General features: G+C 44.5%; 1 long non-coding RNA gene across 1 annotated transcript; it reads left to right on the top strand.

Annotated features, from left to right (window-relative positions):
- Window positions 1-3,060: 3,060 nt before the first annotated feature.
- On the top strand, window positions 3,061-17,292 carry LOC137305954 (uncharacterized). The gene is made up of 3 exons (XR_010958793.1): window positions 3,061-3,160; window positions 11,260-11,504; window positions 16,054-17,292. It is a non-coding gene; the product is annotated as an uncharacterized lncRNA (long non-coding RNA).
- The last annotated feature ends 413 nt before the right edge of the window (window positions 17,293-17,705 follow it).

Raw genomic sequence — 17,705 nt, 5'->3', positions numbered from 1 at the left:
TGGCTGGTCCAGTTAAGTTTCTGGTCAATGGTGACCCCCAGGATGTTGATGGTGGGGGTTTCGGCAATGGTAATGCCGTTGAATGTCAAGGGGAGGTGGTTGGACTCTCTCTTGTTGGAGATGGTCATTGCCTGGCACTTATCTGGCGCGAATGTTACTTGCCACTTATGAGCCCAAGCCTGGATGTTGTCCAGGTCTTGCTGCATGCGGGCTCGGACTGCTTCATTATTTGAGGGGTTGCGAATGGAACTGAACACTGTGCAAGCATCAGCGAACATCCCCATTTCTGACCTTATGATGGAGGGAAGGTCATTGATGAAGCAGCTGAAGATGGTTGGGCCTAGGACACTGCCCTGAGGAACTCCTGCAGCAATGTCCTGGGGCTGAGATGATTGGCCTCCAACAACCACTACCATCTTCCTTTGTGCTAGGTATGACTCCAGCCACTGGAGAGTTTTCCCCCTGATTTCCATTGACTTCAGTTTTACTCGGGCTCCTTGGTGCCACACTCGGTCAAATGCTGCTTTGATGTGAAGGGCAGTCACTCTCACCTCACCTCTGGAATTCAGCTCTTTTGTCCATGTTTGGACCAAGGCTGTAATGAGGACTGGAGCCGAGTGATCCTGGTGGAACCCAAACTGAGCATCGGTGAGCAGGTTATTGGTGAGTAAGTGCCGCTTGATAGCACTGTCGACGACACCTTCCATCACTTTGCTGATGATTGAGAGTAGAATGATGGGGTGGTAATTGGCCGGATTGGATTTGTCCTGCTTTTTGTGGACAGGACATACCTGGGCAATTTTCCACATTGTCGGGTAGATGCCAGTGTTGTAACTGTACTGGAACAGCTTGGCTAGAGGCGCAGCTAGTTCTGGAGCACAAGTCTTCAGCACTACAGCTGGGATGTTGTCGGGGCCCATAGCCTTTGCTGTATTCAGTGCACTCAGCCGTTTCTTGATATCACGTGGAGTGAATCGAATTGGCCGAAGACTGGCTTCCGTGATGGTGGGGATATCGGGAGGAGGCTGAGATGGATCATCCACTCGGCACTTCTGACTGAAGATGGTTGCGAACGCTTCAGCCTTGCTGGACTCCGCCATCATTGAGGATGGGGATGTTTGCAGAGCCTCCTCCTCCCGTTAGTCGTTTAATTGTCCACCACCATTCACAATTGGATGTGGCAGGACTGCAGAGCTTTGATCTGATCCATTGGTTGTGGAATCGCTTAGCTCTGTCTATAGCATGTTGCTTCCGCTGTTTAGCATGCATGTAGTCCTGAGTTGTTGCTTCACCAGGTTGGCACCTCATTTTTAGGTACACCTGATGCTGCTCCTGGCATGCTCTTCCACACTCCTCATTGAACCAGGGTTGATCCCCTGGATTGTTGGTAATGGTAGAGTGAGGAATATGCCGGGCCATGAGGTTACAGATTGTGCTGGAATACAATTCTGCTGCTGCTGATGGCCCACAACGCCTCATGGATGCCCAGTTTTGAGCTGCTAGATCTGTTCTGAATCTATCCCATTTAGCACGGTGGTAGTGCCACACAACACATTGGATGGTGTCCTCAGTCTCTGGGTGATGTGCCTGTCATGGTTGAATAGATGCCAGTGTGTGTGACCTGTGAGTTGTGGGTGGGCGCCTTATAACAGTGGTAATGTGTAAGGGTGAGAGGAAGCATCTGATTGGAAGAGTTGAGTACTGATGGAAAGAGTTTATTGGTAGGTGGGTGATGGGGGTGTAGTGCATAGACCAGTGGATGTCGCTCGTGGTGCAGTTGGTAGGAGATGCCACTTGACAGTTGACCTCACTCACCTTGACCACTCGTGTCTAAGCATTGAACTTCTTCCCACACTTCATCCATGTTCGTGGTGCAGTGTGCCTGGCATTGACTTCATCCCCCGCTGCCTCCCACTGCCTTTTGAGTAAATGTCTGGAGGGCCTTTTGTGCCCCTCCCCCACTGCGGATATCGGATGTCCCTCCTTCTGTCCACCTCTTGCATCAAGGTCTCCAGTGCATCAGCAGCGAACCTTGGTGGACGCACTCTCACAGGCCTGGTACAAACTCAGATCGGCAGATTGGTGAGGTCTGGCGTGCAGATTGGAGGATGTGTGATTTAGTGGTGCGCAACCTTTATTCAATATTTTAACATAACTCATCAGTTTGTAAACATAGGGTCGGGACCTGCATCTGTGTTTTACGTGTGCGATGTCTGATCTCCATTCAGACTCCGTGCAGCCAGCAGACTGTTATTTTCAGCCAATAACAGGTCCCAGCTAACTTTAAGAGATTTCTAACAGACAGCCTGCCTTGAAGAGATTGGAGCTCTCCCTGCTGGTGGAAAGTGCAAATTGCACGAAATCCTCGCTCACTGCTGATTTCCAACGCAGATTGCAGGTTGGTCCTCAGGCCTGACGAAAGTCTCGTCCTGCCTGCGCAGGGGCCATAGCAGATCACGCTACCCCCGCCTGATAATAGGCCTTATCCAATTTGTTTTTCCCCTGTAGGCTTTTGGAAACACAATCTTTCATCACAGTAGGGGGTAGTGTAAGGAAAGGAGATTGCTGGAATTTACAAGACAACATGTTGCTATGGGAAGTCTACATCAAAGGTTGTTTGCAACAAAGTTGTGGTTGGGGAAAGCAACTACAAGAAGCCAGCAAACAGAGAAACATTGAAAAAGCCTTCAGAAGTTTCTCACAGGTTTTTGGCTTGTAAACATGACTGATAAGAAAGGAACAAGTACCATACGAAACAGGTTGTTCAAGGTCATAAAAGATTTGAAACCATTGACAGATAAGAATCAAAGACCAAATTGTCTGAGGCACAGAGATAAGAAGGGCCTCCATTTTCCAGTCACATGAGATCATTGCACCGAGTTTTGAATCTGTCAATCATTGAGATATACTAATGATCATAGCCTAAACTATCAATCATTGAGGTGTGTTAATGATTGAGGCGTAGCAACGAGGAGGTAATTGGACAAAAAGATGATACTCCCCCCAATCCTATGTTTCGTTGGTCCAAAACCAGATAAATAGAAGACCTCATGGTGAAAATAGTCACTCTGCCACGCTGCAGTCGAAAGGACACAGATTGTCGTCAAACATCACGCAAGAGGGAGAGGAGCTCGAGTGCTGAAGAGCAGATCACCCTCAGGTCTTGATGAAAAATCTTTGGTTTACAGTTATATATATTGGTGATTTGCCTAACGTGTGTGAGAATTGTTAAATCATTAAATAATAACTTTGCAAATTATTAAGTGCCTAATGGGTAAAAGTGAGGTCATATGTGTTGTTTGATTTTGCTTCATGAATGCTTGTGTGAATCATCAGATCATTAAATAATTACTTTTGATTAGCAAAGCTACCGTGAGTGGGGACTTTCTTTGCTTGGCTACAGGAAATCAGGATTCCCAACAAAATAGACAGTTTCCTAGAAGTAAAGGGAATTAGGGGTTACGGGGAGCGGGCAGGAAATTGGACATGAATTCAGATTTGAGGTTAGGATCAGATCAGCCATGATCTTATTGAATGGCGGAGCAGGCTCGAGGGGCCGATTGGCCTACTCTTGCTCCTATTTCTTATGTTCTTACGCCTGCTTCAGGCGCGTGCCCTGGACCCTTATGGAGGAGCCCTAACCAATATGGCGGGTGGTGCATTTCGGCACAGAATGTACACGCCATATTGGACCCATAGGCGCCCATTTTACGTCTGCAAAACAGGCGCAGCACAATCCAAATTCTAGGCCTCCATGTTTGCTGTTTCGAGTGAAACCATAAAACATTAGAAAAGAACATACTTACGATTTTGCTAGAATTAGTGAAGAGAGGAAATTCTCCTGCTGTGTTTGTGATTTGCTAACACACAACTAGATGAAATCCTTGGCTCTCGTGGAAGACAGCTGCACTTCTGAAATTCTCAAAATGGCAGCAAAAGCAGAGCAAATCCTGGAATGTTAGAAAGGTATAAAGGAAACAAGCAGGAGAGGAGGATTAGACGAGGTGGCTCATGTGGAGAAAATCATCAGCACCGACCCGATGGTCCAGATGGCCTATTTATAAACTGTAAAGCTCTGTGATTCTATATCATCTGTGATTGAAAATGTTGTTTAGCACTGGAGATTACTGTTCACCAGCACAAATACAAAGTAGTTACCTCACATTTGTTACTAATACAATGATAGTTCCATTTGAGGAGAAAACGTAGCCCTGCGTTTATTGTAAAATCTGCCAAATGAATTACATAGAATTTTGCAGCACAGAAACAGGCTATTTGGCCCAACAGGTCAATGCCCGGTGTTTACACTTCATGCGAGCTGCCTCCCTCCCTACTTCATCTCACCCTATCAACATATCCTTCTATTCCTGTCTCCCTCCTGTACTTATCTATGCTTCCCCTTAAATGCATCTACGCATCTAATGCATCTCAAACTTGGTTTCAGTATCTTGAGGAGTCACAATTCAGAAAAAAAAACCTGCATAAATTACAACAAAATTTCATTTGAAAAAGAATAAAAACTCATGTCAGCAGTTTCATACAAACAAACGGGACTTTATATTCATGAAATAATACCTTTACTGACTCAAGGCTTTCTCACCCATGTCGGTTTATTCGAAATAAAAACAGAAAATGCTGGAAACACTCAGCAATTAAATGACAAAAGGGATGATGGCGCAAGGCAAAAGAGGGTGGTAATGGGACAGGTAAAGAAACAATAGATGAGTCCATAGGAGGTGTAAAATGGTTACAGCAGAACCATTACCAATACCTGTTATCTGAGAAAATTGTAAACAATTTTACAACACCAAGTTATAGTCCAACGATTTTATTTTTAATCCCACAAGCTTTCGGGGGCTTTCCCCTTCCTCAGGCGGTGGAAGGGGAAAGCCCCCGAAAGCTTGTGGGATTAAAAATAAAATCGTTGGACTATAACTTGGTGTTGTAAAATTGTTTACAATTGTTAACCCCAGTCCATCACCGGCATCTCCACATCTGAGAAAATGGAAGCAGTGGTTATGATCTGAAAGGTTGTAAAGTGTAAAGTGCCTAATCGAAAGATGAGGTGCTGTTTATTTGAATATGTCATATTAGAACATAAGAACATAAGAAATAGGAGCAGGAATAGGCCATATGGCCACTCTAGCCTGCTCTGCCAGGATCATGGCTGATCTTCGACCTCAACTCCACTTGTCCACACAATTCCCATATCCCTTGATTCCCCTAGAGTACAAAAATCTATCGATCTCAGCCTTGAATATACTCAACGACTGAGCACCCACAGCCCCCTGGGGTAGAGAATTCCAAAGATTCACAACCCTCTGTGATGAAATTTTTCCTCATCTCGGTCCTAAATGGCCGATCCTTTGTCTTGAGACTACGATCCCTAGTTCTAAACTCTCCAGCCAGGGGAAACAACCTCTCAGCCTTTACCATGTCAAGCCCTTTAAGAATTTTATACATTTCTCTATTCTCATTCTCATTCTTCTAAACTCCAGAAAATATATCTCAAAATATTGCTCATCCCAGCAATCAATCTAGTGAACCTTTGTTGCACCCCCTCCCAGACAAGTTGTACTTATGATTCTCTGAAACATTAATGAAGCCATCGTGTTCTCATCACTTTGGCAGCACAGTATCACATTAGGAGTCAAATCCCCTTCAACCATCACACTAACAGGACTTACTCAGTGTACAACAACTCTTGGAATGAAAAGTATATTTGTTCAGAATAAATGCAGGCAAAGCTGAAGAGTTAAATGATACAACTATTGTGCGCATTCTCCTCATAATCAAAAATTTTCCTTGAAGTCACAAAATGAGAGACGGGATCTCGGATACGTGACAAAGAAGGAGTAGCATAGCTTTGATGTCAGATTCTTCTATTTTTTTTTGATGTAGTTCACACAGAATTTTCAAATTGACAGCAAAGAGTATGCGCTTAGCAAGTGAGTGTGGGTTTTCAGCCCCTTTCTAATGACCAGATTGTTTAATCAGCCTCCAGATGCAGTCACCTAGAGGGCTTTGAATCTACATCCATCTGCTTCACCTAAGGCCCTAAAACATTCTTAGTCAGCAGTAGTCAAAGTGAGTAAAATTAGATCATTATGCAATTACTCAGCGTGACTAATGTATTTGGTTTCTAGTTGATGCTAAGTGGTGTGCACTGTAAGTACTGAGGTTGGTTTCCAGGTATCGAAGAAAAAAATGTCAGTGAAATTCTGAGACTTTCTATATTCAGTGCGTTAAGTAAGCTCTGGATTTGAAACCTTTTCCAGTGTACGATATTGATATTTACATAATATTTCAGGCAGAAATAGGCACAATTTGTTTTTACAACAACAACTTGCATTTATATAGCACCTTTAACGTAGTGAAAGATCCCAAGGCACATCACAGGAGTGATTATCAAATAGATATTCAACGCCGAGCCACATAAGGAGGTATTAGGACAGGTGACCAAAAGCTTGGTCATAGAGGTAGGTTTTAAGGAGCGTCTTAAAGGAGGAGAGCGAGGTAGAGAGGTAGAGAGGCGGAGAGGTTTAAGGAGGGGATTTCAGAGCCTAGGCAGCTGAAGACACGGCCACCAATGGTGGAGCGATTAAAATCGGGGATGCGCAAGAGGCAAGAATTGGAGGAGCGCAGAGATCTCGGAGGGTTGTAGGGCTGGAGGAGGTTATGGAGATAGAGAGAGGCGAGGCCATGGAGGGATTTGAAAACAAGGATGAGAATTTTAAAATCGAGGCGTTCCCGGACCAGGAGCCAATGTAGGTCAGCGAGCACAGGGGTGATGGAAGAATGGGACTTGGTGCGAGTTAGGATACGGGCAGCAGAGTTTTAGATGAGCTCAAGTTTATGGAGGGTGGATGATGGGAGGCCGGCCAGGAGAGCATTGGAATAGTCCAGTCTGGAGATAACAAAGCTTTTAAATCCTAACTTTTAAAGCAAATTGTGACAGAAAAAAATATTTTCTTTACAGGATGAGAATACACGCTGGAAAGAAATATTACACAAATCTTCTGGCAAGGCCTGTAACATACGACATCTAAAAAAATAATATTAGAGGTCATCATTCACAGCCAGGAAAAAAGTGACACATCGTCCAGCATCAAGACTAATGACAAAATATATCGGGATGCTAATCCATGGCTTGTCAGCTAAAACAGAAGTAAAATTTAGTTGTTTAAAATAAAAACAGCCTTAAATAACGTAATACTCTGAATTTAGCAGACTGTTGGCATTTTAAACTCAAATTCTGCAATGCTTTGCCTACATCCCACACCATCTACTTTATAGAAGATTAATAGCCTCTTAAAAACCTTGTCCTCTGGATCCCTCCAGACCATTATGATTTATTAGTTTATAATGTCTTGGCATAATCCATTCTCTCTACCAGATGGCAACAATTTTCTCCCAAATTATTTGGTGGAATTAGTGCTTTTCTCTCCAATCACCACTTACCACCTGAGCATTGCCTGGAATACATTAACATTTAAAATCTTGTTTGCACCAATTTTGCAAACCCCACAGGATCAACTCTATAAAGGGAAAAAAAATAATCATTCCTCAACACCGATAAAATCTATCTCGATGAGTGTTTTTCTTTAAACAATGTTCTGTCCTATTCCCCGACAGAGGGGTCCCCGTTGGAACACTCATGGGTATTATTTGCAGGAATTATCATAAAATGATAAATAGCAGGCTTCAACTAAAGCAAAACCCAGATATTGCATTGCCACTTTTACAACACCGGGCACAATGCGGGGAAGAGAGAGTTGTTTCACCGATCTGACTACATCTAAATACAGTTATTACAGAGTCCATAAGGTTCCAAGGAGCGTCTTAATGGAAGGTAGAGAGGTGGAAAGGTTTAGGGAGGGGATTTCAGAACCTAGGCAGCTGAAGACACGGCCACCAATGGTGGAGCGATTAAAATTGGGGATGCGCAAGAGGCAAGAATTGGAGCAATGCTTGATCTCCAAAATGGCTTACGTAGAGTTACATAGGCCCCGATATTTGCGGGGAGGTGGGGGAAGGAGCAGGGGGCGACTGCCAGCAGCCGGAAAACCCAGAAATACGGGAAAGGCGGAAGTCGCCCTGAATTTAACGGCAGAACCTCATTTAAAATTTTTCTTCTCCATTTCCCACCCGGCAGCAAGAAGGAGGGGAGCGAATCGGATCGCGGGGGGGCGGGGGGAGGGAGGGTCAGCCTGGAGATTGCGGGGAAATTCGGATCGTGGGGAGGGAGGGAGATTGTGGGGAGGGGTGGGGGGTGGGTCTGGAGATCGCGGGGAGGGAAACAGGGGGGGGAAGCATGCCTGCACCTCCTGGCCCACAAGCAGTGCTGGAAAAGCACTAACCTGCTGGATCCAGCGGTTCTCGCCCCCCGCTTTAGCTGCCGGGTTTCCTCAGCCCTCAGAAACCCGGAGCCGTTGAATCCAAATGGCTGCTAAAATCTGAGGCGCACAGCCTCATTAACATATTATAATTACTGACCCGCCTCTGGAGAGCAGGTTACTCGCCTGCCTTCCCCCCAACCCGCCCCGGTAAATCCGGAAGTAGGCGCGTTCAAGGAGGGTTGGGTTGGGGTTTCGCATTTTTAAGAACGTAACCCCCCTGCCCGTCCTGGGAGGTTAAAATACCCGGCATAGAATCTACAGCACAGAAACAGGCCATTTGGCCCATCTGGTCTATGCCGGCGTTTATGCTCCACATGAGCCTCCTTCATCTAACCCTATCAGCATATTCTTCTATTCCTTTCTCCCTCGTGTGTTTCCCCTTGAATGCAGCTTCTCACTTCCATTTTTGTATTTTGAAATGAAATCCAGTATTAAAAAGGGATCCTTGGGTTGTATGAATGGAAGATGAAATACAAAATTGTGAATATCGTTGCTTTAGAGCGAAATACTTCGAATTGTTCCACTTTACTTATTTTAGCACTGCCAGAGCTGCACACTATGTTCAGTTGCATCAGTGTTTGAATTTATAAGTAAGCACATATATGACCAGAAGATATTAGCATCACATGATACCCAGACAGCAACAATATATTTTAATTCGATTTCACTGACATGTTTCAACTCCACTTTACTTGCAGCTATTGCACTGTTACATGGGTCGCCGCCATGAAAATTAAAGTGACTTTATTTTACACCTCCTATGTGGTCAAAAGCACAGGGGGCCAGACAAAGCCGCCCAAAAGAATTAAATGCATATGCAAAAAGAATCAAGAACAACAATTTGCATTTATATAGCGTCTTTAACATAGTAAAACGACCCAAGGTGTTTCACAGGAGCGATTATCAAACAAAATTTGACACTGAGCCACATAAGGAGATATTAGGTCAGGCGACCAAAAGCTTTGTCAAAGACATTGGTTTTAAGGAGTGTCTTAAAAGAGGAGAGAGAGAGAGAAGTTTAGGGAGGGAATTCCAGAGCTTAGGGCCTCGGCAGCTGAAGACATGGTCGCCAATGGTAAGGCGATGGAAATCAGGGATGCGCAAGAGGCCAGAATTGGAGGAGCACAGAGAGGTCGGAGGGTTGTAGGGCTGGAGGAGGTTACAGAGATAGGGAAGGGCGAGGCTATGGAGGGATTTGAACACAAAATTCGAGGTGTTCCCACAAATCTTCAGCACTACAACCGGGATATTGTCGGGGCCCATTGGCTTTGTTGTATTCAGTGCACTCAGCCGTTTCTTGATATCACGTGGAGTGAATCGAATTGGCTGATGACTGGCTTCTGTGATGGTGGGGATATCGGGAGGAGGCCGAGATGGATCAGCCACTCGGCAATTCTGGCTGAAGATGGTTGCAAATGCTTCAGCCTTGTCTTTTGCATTCACATGCTGGACTTTGCCATCATCAAGGATGGGGATGTTCACAGATCCTCCTCCCGTTAGTTGTTTAATTGTCCACCACCATTCACGATTGGATGTGGCAGGACTGCAGAGCTTTGATCTGATCTGTTGGTTGTGGAATCGCTTAGCTCTGTCTATAGCATGTTGCTTCCGCTGTTTACCATGCATGTAGTCCTGAGTTGTAGCTTCACCAGGTTGGCACCTCATTTTTAGGTACGCCTGGTGCTGCTCCTGGCGTGCTCTTCTACACTCCTCATTGAACCAGGGTTGATCCCCTGGCTTGTTGGTAATGGTAGAGTGAGGAATATGCCGGGCAATGAGGTTACAGATTGTGCTGGAATACAATTCTGCTGCTGCTGACTGCCCACAGCGCCTCATGGATGCCCTGTTTTGAGCTGCTAGATCTGTTCTGAATCTATCCCATTTAGCACTGTGGTAGTGGCAAACAACACGTTGGATGGTGTCCTCAGTGTGATGACGGGACTTCATTTCCACAAGGACTGTGCGGTGGTCACTCCTACCAATACTGTCATGGGCCGATGCATCTGCGACAGGTAGATTGGTGAGGACAAGGTCAAGTACGTTTTTCCCTCGTGTTGGTTCGCTCACCACCTGCCGCAGGCCCAAGTCTTGTCCTTCAGGACTCAGCAGTAGTGGTGCTACCGAGCCACTCTTGGTGATGAACATTGAAGTCCCCCACCCTGAGCACATTCTGTGCCCTTGCTGCCCTCAGTGCTTCCTCCAAGTGGTGCTCAACATGGAGGAGGACTGATTCATCAGCTGAGGGAGGGCAGTCGGTGGTAATCAGTAAGAGGTTTCCTTGCCCATGTTTGGCCTGATGCCATGAAATTTCATGGGGTCGTTTTTTTTAAAATTCCAGATTTTATTTAATTAATTGAATTTCAAAGTCCCCTGCTGCTGTGGCGGGATTTGAACTCATGACTCCAAATTATTAGTCCAGGCCTACTGGATTATTAGTCCCGTTACATAACCACTACGCTACCGAGTTTTGATGAGCTGAAGTTTACGGAGGGTGGAAGGTGAGAGACCAGCCAAGAGAGCATTGGAATAGTCGAGTCTGGAGGTAACAAAACCATGGATGAGGGTTTCAGCAGCTCTAGGATTTCCAGCTCATTCCAAATAAAATACAAATTACATCCAGATCTCACGGATTATTTACCATGTAACTAGTCGAAAGTACAGCCAGACATCAATGTGCAAATACCATATTGCTGCTTTTTCATACAACAAGTGTCAGGCTTAATCCCTATAAAGATCAATTCAGAGTATGGATTTTGCTCTTGAGGGGTAACTGCTTTGATGTTTCATTTAACAGTTTGGTTTTTTCTATTCCTTAAACTATAAACCACCTCATAGCATTTTTATTTTGTTACTTCCACAGAGGTCAAGCTTTCAGTCAGTAGGCTTCACACGGAGCCCTAATACTCTGGTGATGGACATACGCTGAAATATCACTGAGCAACATCTCGTTTGAAGGATTCGTCATGTTGCCATGGGGATGATTTAGGAGAGATTGATCACCAGGACAGCTGAAAATAAGGTTAATTTGCATGAAGACCACATATCCATCCAGCTGACATGCCGAAAGATCGTAATAATGATGATGGTATACTTTATATAAAAAAGGTGCAGTGAAATAAGATGATTTTATTTTATTTATCATAGAATCATACAGCACAAAAGGAGGCCATTCGGCCCATTGTGCCTGTGCTGTGCCGGCTCTTTGGTAGAACTATACAATTATTCCCATTCCCCTGCTCTTTCCCCGTAGCCCTGCAAATATTTCCTTTTTCAAGTATTTATCCAATTCCCTTTGGAAAGTTACTGTTGAATCTGCTTCCACCGCCCTTTCAGGCAGTGCATTCCAGATCATAACAACTCAGTGTCATAGAGTCATAGAGTCATAGAGTCATAGAGTCATACAGCACGGATAGAGGCCCTTCGGCCCATCGTGTCCGCGCCGGCCATCAAGCCCTGTCTACTCTAATCCCATATTCCAGCATTTGGTCCGTAGCCTTGTATGCTATGGCATTTCAAGTGCTCATTCAAATGCTTCTTGAATGTTGTGAGGGTTCCTGCCTCCACAACCCTTTCAGGCAGTGAGTTCCAGACTCCAACCACCCTCTGGGTGAAAAAGTTCTTTCTCAAATCCCCTCTAAACCTCCCGCCTTTTACCTTGAATCTATGTCCCCTTGTTATAGAACCCTCAACGAAGGGAAAAAGTGCGTAAAGAAAATTGCTCTTCACCTTCCCTCTGGTTCTTTTGCCAGTTATCTTAAATCTGTGTCCTCTGGATACCGACTCTCCTGCCAGTGGAAACAATTTCTTCACAAAACCCTTCATAATTTTTCTTTTTGTAGTTACAAAAAGAATTATTAGAATATTACATAACTAATAAATGGCATGTTGGCCTTTATTGCAAGGGGGTTGGAGTACAAGAGTAAGGAAGTCTTACTACAATTTTACAGGGCTTTAGTGAGACCTCACCCGGAGTACTGCGTACAGTTTTGGTCTCCTTACCTAAGGAAGGATATACTTGCCTTAGAGGCGGTGCAACAAAGGTTCACTAGATTGATCCCTGGGATGAGTGGATTGTCCTTTGAGGAGAGATTGAGTAGAATCGGCCTATACTCTTTGGAGTTTGGAAGAATGAGAGGTGATTTCATTGAAACATATAAGATTCTGAGAGATTCTTGACAGGGTGGATACTGAGAGGCTGTTTCCCCCGGCTGGAGAGTCTAGAACTAGGGGGGCATGGTCGCAGGATAAGGGGTCGGCCATTTAGGACTGAAATGAGGAGAAATTTCTTCACTCAGAGGGATGTGAATCTTTGGAATTCTCTACCCCAGAGGGCTGTGGATGCTCAGTCATTGAGTATATTCAAGACTAAGGTCGATAGATTTTTGGACTCTAAGGGAATCAAGGGATATGGGGATTGGGCAGGATGGTGCAGTTGAGATCGAAGATCAGCCATGATCTTATTGAATGGTGGAGCAGGCTCGAGGGACCATGTGGCCTTCTCCTGCTGCTATTTCTTATGTTCTTATGATGTCGATTTTTAGGACATAGCTCTTTTTCCTTTTGTGCCCCTCTTACCTATTTCCCTTCCTGTTCGCTCTATTACCCAAAGTTCAAAGAACCCATTCAGCCCTTTACTGAAGCAATTCTTCCATCATTTTTTTAAAAATTAATTCTCGGGATGTGGGCATCATTGGCAAGGCCAGTATTTATTGCCCATCCCGAGTTACCCTGAGAAGGTAGTGGTGGTGGGCCTTTTTCAACTGGGTGACTCAGAGGGCAGTTAAGAATCAATCATGTTGGTTTGGGACTGGAGTCACGTGTAGGCCAGACCGGGTAAGGGCAGCAGGTTTCCTTCCCTAATGGTCAATTTTACCAATGTCATCTTTCTATTTCCAGATTTTTTAAACTGAATTAAAATTCTCAAACTGCCATGGTAGGATTTGAACTCACGTTCTCTGGATTACTAGTCCAGTAACACATAACCACTACACTACCATACCCATAGTGCAGAGAAGATTTACAAGAATGTTGCCAGGGCTTGAAAATTGCAGCTACGAGGAGAGATTGGATCAGCTGGGGTTGTTTTCCTTGGAGCAGAGGAGGCTGAGGGGTGACTTGATTGAGGTGTACAAAATTATGAGGGGCCCAGATAGAGTAGACAGGAAGTACCTGCTTCCCCTAGCGGAGAGTTCAAGAACTAGAGGACATAGATTTAAGCTGATTGGCGGAAGGATTAGAGGGGACATGAGGAAAAACTTTTTTACCCAGAGGGTGGTGGGTGTATGGAATTCGCTGCCCGAATTGGTGGTAGAGGCAGGGACCCTCAACTCTTTTAAAAAGTACCTGGACCTGCACCTAAAGTGCTGTGAGCTGCAGGGCTGAAAGGTGGGATTAGAATGGGCACCTGGTTGTTCTTCGAGCTGGCACGGACACGATGGGCCGAATGGCCCCCTCTGTGCTGTATCTGTTATATGGTTCTATTATGAAACGATTTGTTCGGGTAGTCCAGGAGAAGATGCGGGGGAGACCAGAACTAGGGGCCATAAATATAAGATCGTCAATGATAAATCCAATAGGGAATTCAGGAGAAACTTCTCTGCAGCGAGAAAAAAGTGGTGAGAATGTGGAACTCGCTACCACGAGGAGTAGTTAAGGCTGCTAGCATAGATGGATTTAAGAAGAAGCTGGATAAACACATGAGGGAGAAAGAATATGCTGATAAGGTTAGATGAAGTGGGGAGGGAGGAGGCTCATGTGGAGCATAAAAACCAGCATAGGCCAGTGGGCCGAATGGCCTGTTTCTGCACTGTACATTTTATGTAAAAATTCTTTTTTTTATAGCTGCAATACTGAGCTAGCACAGGTTCGGTTGCTCGAATGGCCTCCTGCTGTGCTGAAATTGCCATGATGTTATGAACTCAGCTTCTGAAAGAATCCCCGTGCTTCTGGTGTGGGGTCTTGTCTGAAATGTTGAATTACCTTTCTTTCTCAGATGCTGTATTTCCAGCATCCTCTGCTTTTATTTTGAATTGGCTTTCTATAACCAACTGACATCAAGCAGGGAGGGGAAGCAGCAGAAGGGACTACTGTGCAATCCATCTCCCCACAGCACACAGAGCACAAAAATCAATCCAGAACCATATTAACTCACCGCCCACAGTGATAGTTAGCTGTATTCATACAGATCTGTACACCGAGATGCAATTCATATCTTCTGATTTGTTATGGTATTTAATCATAGAGTCATAGAATCAGGCAGCACAGGCAAAGGCCACTCGGCCCATTTCACCTTTTTTTTCCTCCAAAAAAGGAATTACCAGAAGGTATTGTCAGATTTTGTTCTTCTAAATAAGCCTCACAAATTATTTTATTGGACTTCACTCAAGACTCCACTTTCTTCCTCAGCTTAAAATTCGAATATCAGAATTTCCTCTGTGCACAGCCCGGTTATGTTCGCTATGGGGCTGCTGGTATTATTGGTGTGAATTATTTAAAGTTTTCCTACAAGCTCGATTAGTCTGTATACACAAGCACATTGAGGAAATAAGAATAGTGGGGCATCAGGATAAAGTAAGAAAACAGAGTTATTGCGTGCGTGCGTCATTTGCTGAGAGTTATCGACCCCCGCAATTGATTGCCGGAACATGCAGTGAGTACGGATTCACTGCGGGTCTTACAAAGGGAGCTGGATGAGTTTTCTGTGAGTGGAACCCATTGAGTTATAGAAGATAGGTGTGGCTAGGAGACGCTAGTGTTATCCAGTAACCATGGTCTCCTGGAGTTGACACGACTGCCATTGTGGATCAAAAGCAAATTTCCCAGAGTCTATTTTTCCTAAATTGGCCAGAGTTTCTTTTTCTGCTTCTTTGCCTCTCGTGGAAGATCACATGACTTGGAGTGGGGGGCGTGGTCGATGGTGCATGTAGGCTGCACCGTGTCTCGATGGAACAGACTGGACTGACCAGCTGGCCTTCCCCTGGCCTTTTTCGTATGTATTTCATTGCATAGACTGTACAGCACAGAAACAGGCCATTCAGCCCAACAGGTCCATGCTGGTGTTTATGCTCCACACGAGCCTACTCCCTCTCCCCTTCACCTAACCCCATTATTGTATCCTCTTATTTCCTTCTCCCTTATGTATTTATCTACTTTCTCCTTAAATGTTATCCGCCTCAATACTCCTTGTGATAGCAAGTTCCACATTCTAACCACTCTCTGGGTAAAGAAGTTTCTCCTGAATTCCCTATTGGATTTATTAGTGACAATCTTACATTTATGGCCCCTAGTTCTGGTCTCCTCCGCAAGTGGAAACATCTTCTCTATGTTGACCCTTTCATCACCTTAAAGACCTCTATCGGGTCACCCCTCAGTCTTCTCTTTTCCAGAGCAAAGAGCCCCAGCCTGTTCAATCTTTCCTGATAGATCTAACCTCTTAGTTCTGCCATCAACCTAGTAAATATTTTTTGCACCTTCTCCAGTGTCTCTATATCCTTTTTATAATATGGAGACCAGAACTGTTCCCAGTACTCCAAGTGTGGTCTAACCAAGGTTCTATACAAGTTTAACAATTTTGTAATAGTTGTCAATTCAGAAATAGTTTGAGATGAGTGATGACCGGCATCAAATCCGTTTTTATTTTTCCTTTTTGTTTCAGGCAGCATCGAGGCAAAAGCTGACAAAAGATCAACTTTCCTTCTGAGCCTTCTTTCGAACACCAATAAACAATAAGACACGACAAAAGGAAATCATTGCCAACACACCTGACAATTCACAGTTGAAGCCTTTTAGCTTACAAGCACAAAAATAAGATGACAGTAAAACATTGATGAGACTGACTGAAGCTCACAGGAATAATGCCATGTTATATATCACACATTGATCTTATGCTCCATCTACCATTCAGAGATTGATGGCTATAGTATGGGTTCCAATAAGGTAGAAAGAAAGACTTGCATTTATATAGCACCTTTAACGAGCTCAGAACGTCCCAAAGTGCTTTACAGCCAATGAAGTACTTTTGAAGTGCAGTCACTGTTGTAATGTAGGAAACGTGGCAGCCAATTTGCGCACAGCAAGGTCCCACAAACAGCAGTGTGATAGTGACCAGACAATCTGTTTTTTGTGATGTTGTTTGAGGGTTAAATATTGGCCAGGACACCAAGGAGAACTCTCCTGCTCTTCTTCGAAATAGTACCATGGGATCTTTTCCGTCCAAATGAGAGGGCAGACGGGACCTCGGTTCAACGGCTCTTCCAAAAGATGTGGATTCAGTTTATTCTTCTGGCTGGAACTGCTACGGTCTGGACCTTTAACCCTTGCACACATGTGCAGATCTCCTCTCCCAGTCATGAATATTTAAAATAGAGATTGTAGATGGCCGTGTTTCTAAACATTTAAACTAACTCCAGGTAGAATTAAGAAGTGCCCAGGAGGTCCAAGTGACCCACTGAGCATTTATGAAACCTAAAGTTGGGCACCAGAGTAGAGTTACACTCCCATGCAATGTTAAATCCAAGTGGTGCGAGACACCTTTCCCCAGGGGTCACACACTGCTTCTCTCCAGAGTCGGGTCAGGCTCCTCCCCAACTCCAGATATGTACTGCCACTTTAGCATCGCAGCGATATTAATCTTGCAGCACAGACACAGCCCTAGAGCACTGTATGCGATGTCAAAGAGATGCATTGTGGCTGCCAACATTCTGGCAGCTGTTTCACTTGTGATACAAATCCATCAAATACCCAGTTGGTTCACATGGGAACTGTTAAAGCACTGTCATTATTGTTACACTTCATTGTTCCAGGATTGGGTAGTGCTCATGCTGCATAATTGCTGGTGAAATTAAAGTAAACAAATCCCGAATTATGCAGCATTAATAAACCATTCTCGATCGTGGCGCTGTGGGACTGAAAGTGCCTAATAGATTTAAGGCTAGACCTTTCCACAATCGTTCAAGGTCCCAAGACTTCAAATAAGACTTTCTAACTCATGTGGATTGTTGTTAATAACTCTGTTTGACATTACCAGTGATTATTTTTACCTTTTCTTAAATTAATTTTTATTTCTGACTATTTTCCTTTTGGACAAACCAACATGAGGAAGAAAGTGGGCATGGTTGCCTTGGCACTTCTGGGTCCTTTTGGAAGCATTGTACCTGCTTGTTCACTGTGCGTCAGGCAGCAAAGATTTATTCTCTTCTCATACAGCCATTCATTTTCAGACAATTCTGAATCAAATAGAATCGTAGAATCATACAGCGCAGAAGGAGGCCATCCAGCTCATTGTGCCTCTTTGAAAGAGCTATCCAA

Source organism: Heptranchias perlo, chromosome 3 (assembly GCF_035084215.1).
Source record: "Heptranchias perlo isolate sHepPer1 chromosome 3, sHepPer1.hap1, whole genome shotgun sequence".
Classification (NCBI taxonomy): domain Eukaryota; kingdom Metazoa; phylum Chordata; class Chondrichthyes; order Hexanchiformes; family Hexanchidae; genus Heptranchias; species Heptranchias perlo.
This window is presented reverse-complemented; position numbering and strand designations above follow the sequence as displayed.